Source organism: Patagioenas fasciata, chromosome 7, assembly GCF_037038585.1.
Source record: "Patagioenas fasciata isolate bPatFas1 chromosome 7, bPatFas1.hap1, whole genome shotgun sequence".
NCBI lineage: Eukaryota > Metazoa > Chordata > Aves > Columbiformes > Columbidae > Patagioenas > Patagioenas fasciata.
In genome coordinates this window covers 477,997-486,479 of record NC_092526.1, presented here as the reverse complement: position 1 = coordinate 486,479, position 8,483 = coordinate 477,997, and positions in this window count along the sequence as shown.

Here is an 8,483-nt window from a genome sequence, read left to right as displayed (position 1 = left end):
CCATGGTTCTGGCTCTTCTGCTACTCTTCCATCATGAGGAAGTGACTTCAGGCTCAATACCACTATCAGAGAGCTCAGAAGAGCCTGGAGTTGTGGGTCACCCAGCAGGTGATGAGATACCACAGGACAATTAAGCCCTATGCTCTTCCCACTCCAGTGCTATCTGTTCCAGGCAGTTGCACCAGCTCGTTGTTGCAGGTCCCTTCCAACTGAACTCCCTTCTTGAGTCAGGTGGGTTGTGTGTGTGGAATTCTTGGGTGTTTCTTGTTTGGAAAATGATGGGATGATCCCTGTGGGCCACCATGTATGCTTGATGGCTGCATGGTGCAACTGGTGTGATATTGAAGGATGGGGACGTCTGGAAAAGGAGATGGTGCAAGCTCTGGTGCTGGTTTCTGTGGACGTGTGTAACGTCGTGTACCTGGGAGAGGTTGCTGGGGTGACAATGGAATTGGGTGGAAGGCTGCAATGCATTTCCGTGTTGCAGAACACAACTTGCAGGCTTAACTTTAAAAAAGCGTATAGTGGAAGTTAATGTGATTTGGAGATCATCCATCTTATACTCTCTGTTCCCTCAAATGCTCCCATTGAGGGACTGTTCACTAGAAAGCCAGTGACATCTACAACAAGCTAGCAACTTAAACTCAAAATCAAGAGGAAACACCAACACGGTACTATCTTCAGAGATTCTGGAAATTTATATTTTGGACAAATGGTTTATCAAGCTCTTCCTATACCAGCTCCATTCCCAAACAATTTGGTTCATTAGCAACAGTTTTACCATCAGTAAAGTAATCGGGAGTGTTTAGTATTTAAATTACAACAGAGCCATGAGATTGGAGGCAACAACGCTCAGAACCAAACAGAGTCAAAAGGTTACCTTTTTTTTTTTTTTTAAAGAGAAGTAAAAAAGAACCATAAGATAGTGGCTGTTTATACATGGAGGTATTAAAAAGTTCCCAGGCAGTAATGATTCCCAACAGAACATTAAAAGATATTTAGATGTAAAATAAAATTAGAAAACAGTGAGTTATGACTGTCTAAATTTAACCACAGCTTTTTTGGGGTTGTGTGAAAACATGATGGGTATTAATTACCTTTGAGTTAAAATAAAAAGACAGCAACCTCCATCTGATTACCAACAGTTCATTTAAATTTTTCAGAGTGCTGTCCAGTCTGGCTTCTCCCTCCAAGGGCGTGGTCTGAGAAAACCACACCCCAACTCCACCCATCCAAGCTCCGCCTCTGCCAGACTGTGCCCTCCCCGAGGGGCGTGTCCCTTACAGACCCCTTCCCTTCTATCGCGCCCACCCCCAGCAGCATGATGCACCGAAGCCCCGCCCTCAGCTCCACCCCAACCTCATCCCCGCTAAACCACGCCCCCTCAGAGCACGTGCTGTACAGAGCCCACCCCTCCTTTCCTAAGCCACGCCCCCTTCGGGCGTGTCCCAGGCGGACCCCACCCCAACAGGCTCCTCCAATGGGGGCGTGACACACGGAGGCTCCACGCCCTGCCCCCTTTCCCCAGGCGGCCTCCCCGTGGGCGTGTCCTCCCAGTCCCCGCCCCTCAGCACTGACCCCACCCCCGTAGGTGGGGCCACTGTCAGCTGCACACCCCCCCCCTCCCCGCCGCGCAATACGTGACCCCTATATAACCCCACAGCAACCCTATGGCTGCCCCACAGGTACCGCTATAGCAGCCCTGTACCTGCCCCCTAAGAGCCCCAGACGTGCCTCTCACGAGCCCCCACAGCAGCCACTTAAGTGCCCACAGGTACGGCCACAGCCGCCCCATTCCGCCCCACGGCCGCCGCTGCGGGACCCCCGGAGACCCCGGTTCCGCACCCGCCCCGCAGGGCTCGCGGCCAGGTATCTGTGTGTCAGTGTCCGTCCCCATTTGTGTAAAAACGACATCCCTCCCTCGGTGGCTCCTTAGAACGTTTAAAGATGTAAATATTGCTACCACTAACATTGTCGATCCGGCTTCTTTCCTCAGTGTAAAGCAAAGGAGCGCGGTTTGTTGTTTCCTTTTAAACGCGGCTGTTGGAAGCCGCGCGGGCAAAGGGCGTGGGGGTCCCGGCAGGGTGGCGAGAAGGCGAGTGAGGATGCAGAGCGGGCCAATCAGATCGCTCGGGAGGGCTGGAGGGGCGGAGCGCTGATAGGCGGGGAGAATGGCAATTGATGTGCGCAGGCAGCCAATCAGATTGCCAGAGGGGCGGGCGTTGAGGCCTCAGTACTGCGCATGCCCAAATTGCGCAGTCCTCAGTCAGGTCCGACCCTGAGGCGGGCACCTGGGCGAGGAGCGCAGGGAGGAACATCCAATAGGAGGACGGCGCGCTGGGGTGAAAAGCAGCCAATCAGAGCGCACCGACTCAATCCCGTTTGAACAGCTGCCTCTGGCAAACGCGTCCGTGGTGTCTCGGGGCGGGCACCGGGAGTTAACGGGGAAGCGGGGGTCGAGGCGAGGGAGGGGAGGCTGCGGAGCGCTCATTTTGGCCTCTCCTTCCCCTTGCCCCGCCTCTCCGTCCCTTTTGCCTCTCTCTCCCTCTCTCTGTGTCACCTTGTCTTGCTCCCTGTCCCTATCTTTCTCTGACAAGCTGACCTGCTCCTTGCCCTCCTTTTGTATGGAATCACAGGCTCATTCTGCTTGGAGAAGACATGTGCAATTTTCTAATGACTTGACGGTTTAGAGAAACGGCCTGGAAGAGATCATTCCTTTGTCTTTTTTTGGTGTGTGTTTTTTGTGGTGTTTTTTTTTTTTTTTCCCCACGTGGGAAAAAAAAAAAAAAAGAGGCAAATTCAGTGCCTCTGCGGAGAAGCTGGCGACCAGTTTTAGTTAAGAACGCACACCCCGTTGGCGAACGGGTCCCGCGGCAGTTCCACGTGTTGCAGGTAAAAGAAGGAAGTTTGATCTGCCATAGAGGAACAGCCGCCTCTTTCCCTCCTTAGGGTCGAGCGTTGCCCTTGTCTTTGTTCACATGAATTTATGGGCACGCTGGAAATAGCCTTTAAGATTTATATGTAGAGTTTAATCTAAGTGGTAAGTGGCATGGGCATAGTTAATTTTTGAACACCTTGGTGCCAGTTGAAATGTAAGGGATGAAATGTGATGGGAAGTAATAAGTAAATCTGGGTTTGACTTCTAGGGTGTTTTTTTCCCCATTAGTGTAAATCAATGGCACCGTTGTCCTGTGGCTCAATTTCCGTTCTGTTCCGTGGAGTCTTCAATTTAGGATGTTCAGGTAAGAAAGTTTGTCCTTCCAAAGAATGACCAGCCATTGGTAGGACAGAGAGAGGCTTTTAAGTGCATGATCAGAATTTAAGCCAAATTCCACTTGACGTTGCTGCTGTTGGTTTTGGCTTTCACTGGTTTCCCCACAGCTCCCTAGTGTTTGGGAGCTCGGAGTGGGCATTTTTTTCCCCCAGGGAGAGGCTATGCTTAAGAATGAATTTGTTTCCTTAGAGGAGTGAGAGTCCGTTTGTGTAACACAAACAAAAACCCCAGCCGAGTCGAGTTCTCAGTGTGTGTCTGTGAGATGGCTGCTTTACTTTTATGAGTTCACACCTGTGCAATTGTAATGCCAAAGAGCAATGCAAGATAGGAGGGCTTTTTCCGCTGTGGGGGGGGGATGCATAAAACCAGAGCTAAGGTGCGGTTGCAGGCTTGGTGGTGTGGCGAGTGGGGCGCCGCTTCGGTGGGAGCTCGGGGTGAGGCCCAGCGGGTTCTGTGTCCTGTACGCGTGGCTTTCGTGCCGCGGCTCTCTGTGTGCGTTTTTGTTTGGTTGTGTTTGTTTTTTGTTTATTTTTCTGCGGATTCCCGCGAAACGCGGCACAACCGCTCGGCCCGGGCTGCCGCGGCGGTCTCAGTGCTGCCGTCCTGTGCGCAAAGCGCGGTGCTGCACCCGGGCGCCCCAATGCCGTGCCGCAGCGCGCCTCAGTGCTGCCGCCCTGTGGCGAAACTCGGGTACTGCAGCGCACGGCCGGGGGCAGAGGCGCTGTTCGCCCCGCAGGGCTCGCGGCCAGGTATCTGTGTGTCAGTGTCCGTCCCCGTTTGTGTAAAAACGACATCCCTGCCTCGATGGCTCCTTAGAACGTTTAAAGATGTAAATTTTGCTACCACTAACATTGTCGATCCGACTTCTTTCCTCAGTGGATCCGTTTTGCAGTCGGTGACCCACGATTGCTTGGAAACAGCAGAAGCTGTTCGCTCCGGCGGAGCGGATTGAAAGGACCAGCCGCTGGAGGATGCTGAAGACTCCTGGGTCGCTGATGGAAGCAGCTTTGCATAAAGCAAGGGGTACGTGAACCTGGGCATGCAGTGACGACTGCCCAGCAGGTAATGGAAGCTAAACCTTTACCTCCAACGCCCGACAAAAATAAAGCCAAAAAATGCCACTGAAAAAAACACAGTCAGGGAGGGTTTTTTTAAAATTTCCTTTAGTTCCCCCCCCCTCTCCCCCGCCCTGCTGCGTTTAGTGCAGTGAATGACCCATTGGGAGATGACTGTGGATCTGGCTGTTGAAGGGTGTCTGAAGGAGAAGGAGATGTGTGTAGAGCAGGATTGGTTGTGGGGGTGAGTGTAACTGGTTTGGCTGTGGGGTTGTAAATTCTTTTTGGAGGCTTCCTAGTTTCTGGTGTCACCTGTGGGGTGAAGCGTCTTTCTGTGTGCAGGTTTGAAAGGTGCGACGTACGGAGCTCCATCATTTGCCACCAGAACTCCAAATCACAGAGACAACGTTGCTGTGCAGCTGCTAAGGACAGTGTGTGTCTCAGGTAGAGTAACGTCCTTTGTGCTCTGTGTGCGTGTTCCTCCCTTGAAACGAAGGTGCGCTGCCCGGAGTTTCACGTTCCGTGTGGTACCTGCTGGGCTGAGTCTCCTCCCTACGCTCGCCCGTTTTAGCCACGTCTCTGCTCCAGCCCAGTTCGGGAGCAGAGTGGGTCATCACTGACTGCAGGGCGGTTGCACCTTCTTCAAGCTGCTAACACAGGAGGATGAATTTGGCTTTCTGCTCACATCACACATTCAGATACTGGGCAAGTTGTGTATCTCCTTCAAAAAAGAAACACTGTCAAGGGGCTGACAGAGCGTGAGTTTCACAACACAACAAACCAACTCTGCTAGGCTTACATCGTTTTGGTAGTGCATAGCATGTTTCACTTAATCCCGTCATTGCAGGTCTCTTCTAGAGCCTCCATTGTCAAATCTTGCTGGTTATTCACCCAATTTCCTTTCTTAACTGTCTTCCCTTTTCCCTTAGCGTTTTGAGAAGCTTGATCCTGGGGTGTCTGGGGGTTGCCAGCTGACAAAATGACATTGCTGTGGCCTTGCTGAGAACAGGTGTCCCTGTGAGCCACCTCCCGGGAGCAGAGCTGAAGTTGAAAGGCGGCCTGAAAGCCCCGGTGAGAGTTTTCGTTAAAGAAACCGGAGATGATGGGGTTGACGCTGCTATTGAAAAAGGCCAGCCGGTGAGCAAAGGGATAGATATAAATGTGAAAGAAGTGCAACTGGACATCTGAAAGGTTGACATAGTCAGAAAGCATCATCAGAGTCCACAAGGGAAGCCAGGAGAGGGTGAAAAGCAAAACCACAATAACGAGCATTTTGATTACTCTTTGTTTCTTCTTTGACGTGCTGTGCCATCGCTCCTGGCTGTGCTTTCCCACCGTGGGCATCGCAGTGTTGAAGAGAGCAATGCTTATCCTGGCGTACATGATAACAGTGAGCGACAGGGGAGCCAGATAGATGTTCGCAAAGAGAACTGTTGTGTAGATCTTTCTCATTCCTGGGTCAGGCCAGTCCTCTCGGCACCAGTATACGGGGCGGGTTTCGTTGCCGTAGCCGAGGATCACCCTGAAATGTTTCTCTTCTTGTACGTGCAGCATGACGGCAGAAGGACGCGTGATTGCGATGGCCAGAATCCAAGTGACGGCTATGATGATGACTGCAGTTGAAACGGTCAGCTTCTGCTCGAACGGATGAACGATGCAGCGAAACCTGCAGCAAAGATATCCGGCGACATACGTAGAGAAGCTGATTAAGGAACGCTCACTCAAACAGGCAAGCATACGTTCACTTCTTCAATTGCATGCTTTTTAAACAGATGAAACATGATACTCCACTTGTTGGAAGCTGTGCTGTTGCTGGAAAAGTTACCATCGTGCGTTGCAAAGGGCCTCAGAAGGGAAACACTGATCAGGAAACTGGAAATAAGTTAGCAGATGCCAGTGTGAAACCAGCCACCGAAAGGACAGAGACCGATACAAAAGCCGCACCTCTGATCCCAGGTGGCTGTCTCCTCCAGCCAACATCAGGAAACCGCAACAAAGAGGATAAGAAATTAATAGGAGATTTATAGCCGAATTAGAATTAGGGTCCAAAGAAGCTGTCACTGGTGACGGGAGAGCAGTGGTACCTCGCAGCGCAAGGAGCTGATGCGCTCTGTTACGATTAGGTGAAAAGGTAAGAGTGAATTTATAAACTGTTTGCGAAGGAGTGACCCAGCAATGTGAAATGTGTCTAGAAAACCATCATCTTAATACTGTATACAGGGTATAAATGAGAACAATTGGACGAGGGAAATGTCCCAGGACAACACTGGCAAATAGGGTTCTCCAAGCTGCCTAGAAAAGAGGGGTATGGCTATTGGGTGGCACTCACAGCAGCTCCCTTCTCAGGTTGGCCAGGAGCATTCCCGTGCCGGGGGGCGGCTGCCGGCCTGTGGGCCGGGGGCTGCGGCTGTTTGGGGCGCTGCCCCCGCTTTGTTTTCCTAGGGGAGCCCCCCCCTGCTTTTTGGGGGTTGTGGTACGTGCACGTGTAAATGACACAATGAGAGTAAATGACACAATGAGCTGCCTGTCGGGGCCGTTTCCCTCGTGTCGCGTGACGGTGTCACTTGTGGCGCCCCAGCGTGAGCAGGGGCCGGCGATGCGGGTGGGGGACGCGGGGGTCAAAAGGGAGTCCCCCTGAAAAGAGGGGGTCACAGTCCAAACGTGCCTGAAAATTCCCGGGGGAGGAGAACACGTGTTCGACCTGTAAACACGAGTGTGGGAATTGCAAACAGAGAAATCTGTCCTTGGTATTTATAAATTGCAGGATGGCATTCACGTGTATATCAAATGCTTTTATATCAACGCCCTTTTCTACTCTATTATATAAAGGATTTTTAGAATGTAAAAAATTCCTGTTGATGGTTTTAAAAATACCAATATCTTGTCTATATGTAAATTAAAAAATGAAGGACTCGAAAATGAGAAAAAATTATATAGAAAGCAATTTAAAATAGAGAAAAGTGTGAGTAGGTAGAGCTACCTGTAATGACTGTGCGTTACATAATCTAAACGGATATTAAATATCATCTCTATGTATTCACTCATACCCGTGTACGTATTTTTTTAATAAGTGCAAATAGATATCTCCGTCTAAACCTATGTAATTGTAAATATGTCAAAATCTGTAGATCTGGAAGGATCCTGAAGCAATGCGGGGCCGTGGGCCCGACGTCTGCTTCCTGCGGCGGGCGAGAGAGCGAGCCCCTCTCTCCGGGTGGCGAAGGCTCCCTCTGCGCGGCGTGCGGCGGGCCGGGGGCCAACGTGCGCGGCAGGGTCCGTGCGCGTATCCTGGAGCGGGACGGCTGCCTGGCGAGCGAGCCAGCGAGGCTCCATGTCCCCGAAGCCTCGTCTCGTAGGAGCCCTGACACCCCACCGTGTTCTCCTAGGCTGAGGACGGCCGAGCGCCCCGAGTTACCGGAGAGGAAGGGAGGAGAGGAGGAGACGGGAGCGTCTGAGCTGTTAGAAGCCTCCTGGCAGCCACCGAAAGCGAGAGCCGCTGTGAGTCCCTGGCCCTCGGGGCCTCGTCCCCGGCTTGTGTGTCCTGGTGCCTCCCTGCCCCTCCGTCTCCTTTTTCCCCACGCTTTCTCTGGCCCGTTCTTTTCCCTGCCATTAGTTTCCTCTCTGTGTCTGTATGTGCTGCTCTGTCTCTTTCCTTCCTCCCTCCCTTCGCCGTCTCTCTCTCTGTGCCTTTGTCGTGCTCGGCGTTGCCGGCTTTCTTCATTCCGTACGGCGCTGTTCCCGTCCTCGTTCGCGTTCTGAGCCTTTGTGCTGCCCCCCGCCCCGTTTTTTTCTCTCTTTTTATTTTCTTTTTTCCTGTCCTCCGTCTCTCCGTGGGGCTCCTCATTCCTCTCTTTCTTCCTCCAAGCCCCTGTGTTCCCCGCGGTCTCTCGCTCTGCCATCGTTTTTGCCTGTTGCCCTCTCTCTTGCTTCCCGTTGATAGGAGGAACAAAAATCTTGTAGAAAGCCCTTGGCATAAGGCAGCAAGACCAGGCCTAACGGAACAGAAACCTAACAGAGAAACACTAGCTCTGTAGGGACTGGAGGTGGGGCAAAGCGGGATGTCCTTGGCTCGCAGGCTGGGAAAATGGGACGTTCCACTAAATGGAGAAGGAGCTACTTGAGTAGCAGCACAAAATGACAGCGGGCGTGCTCAA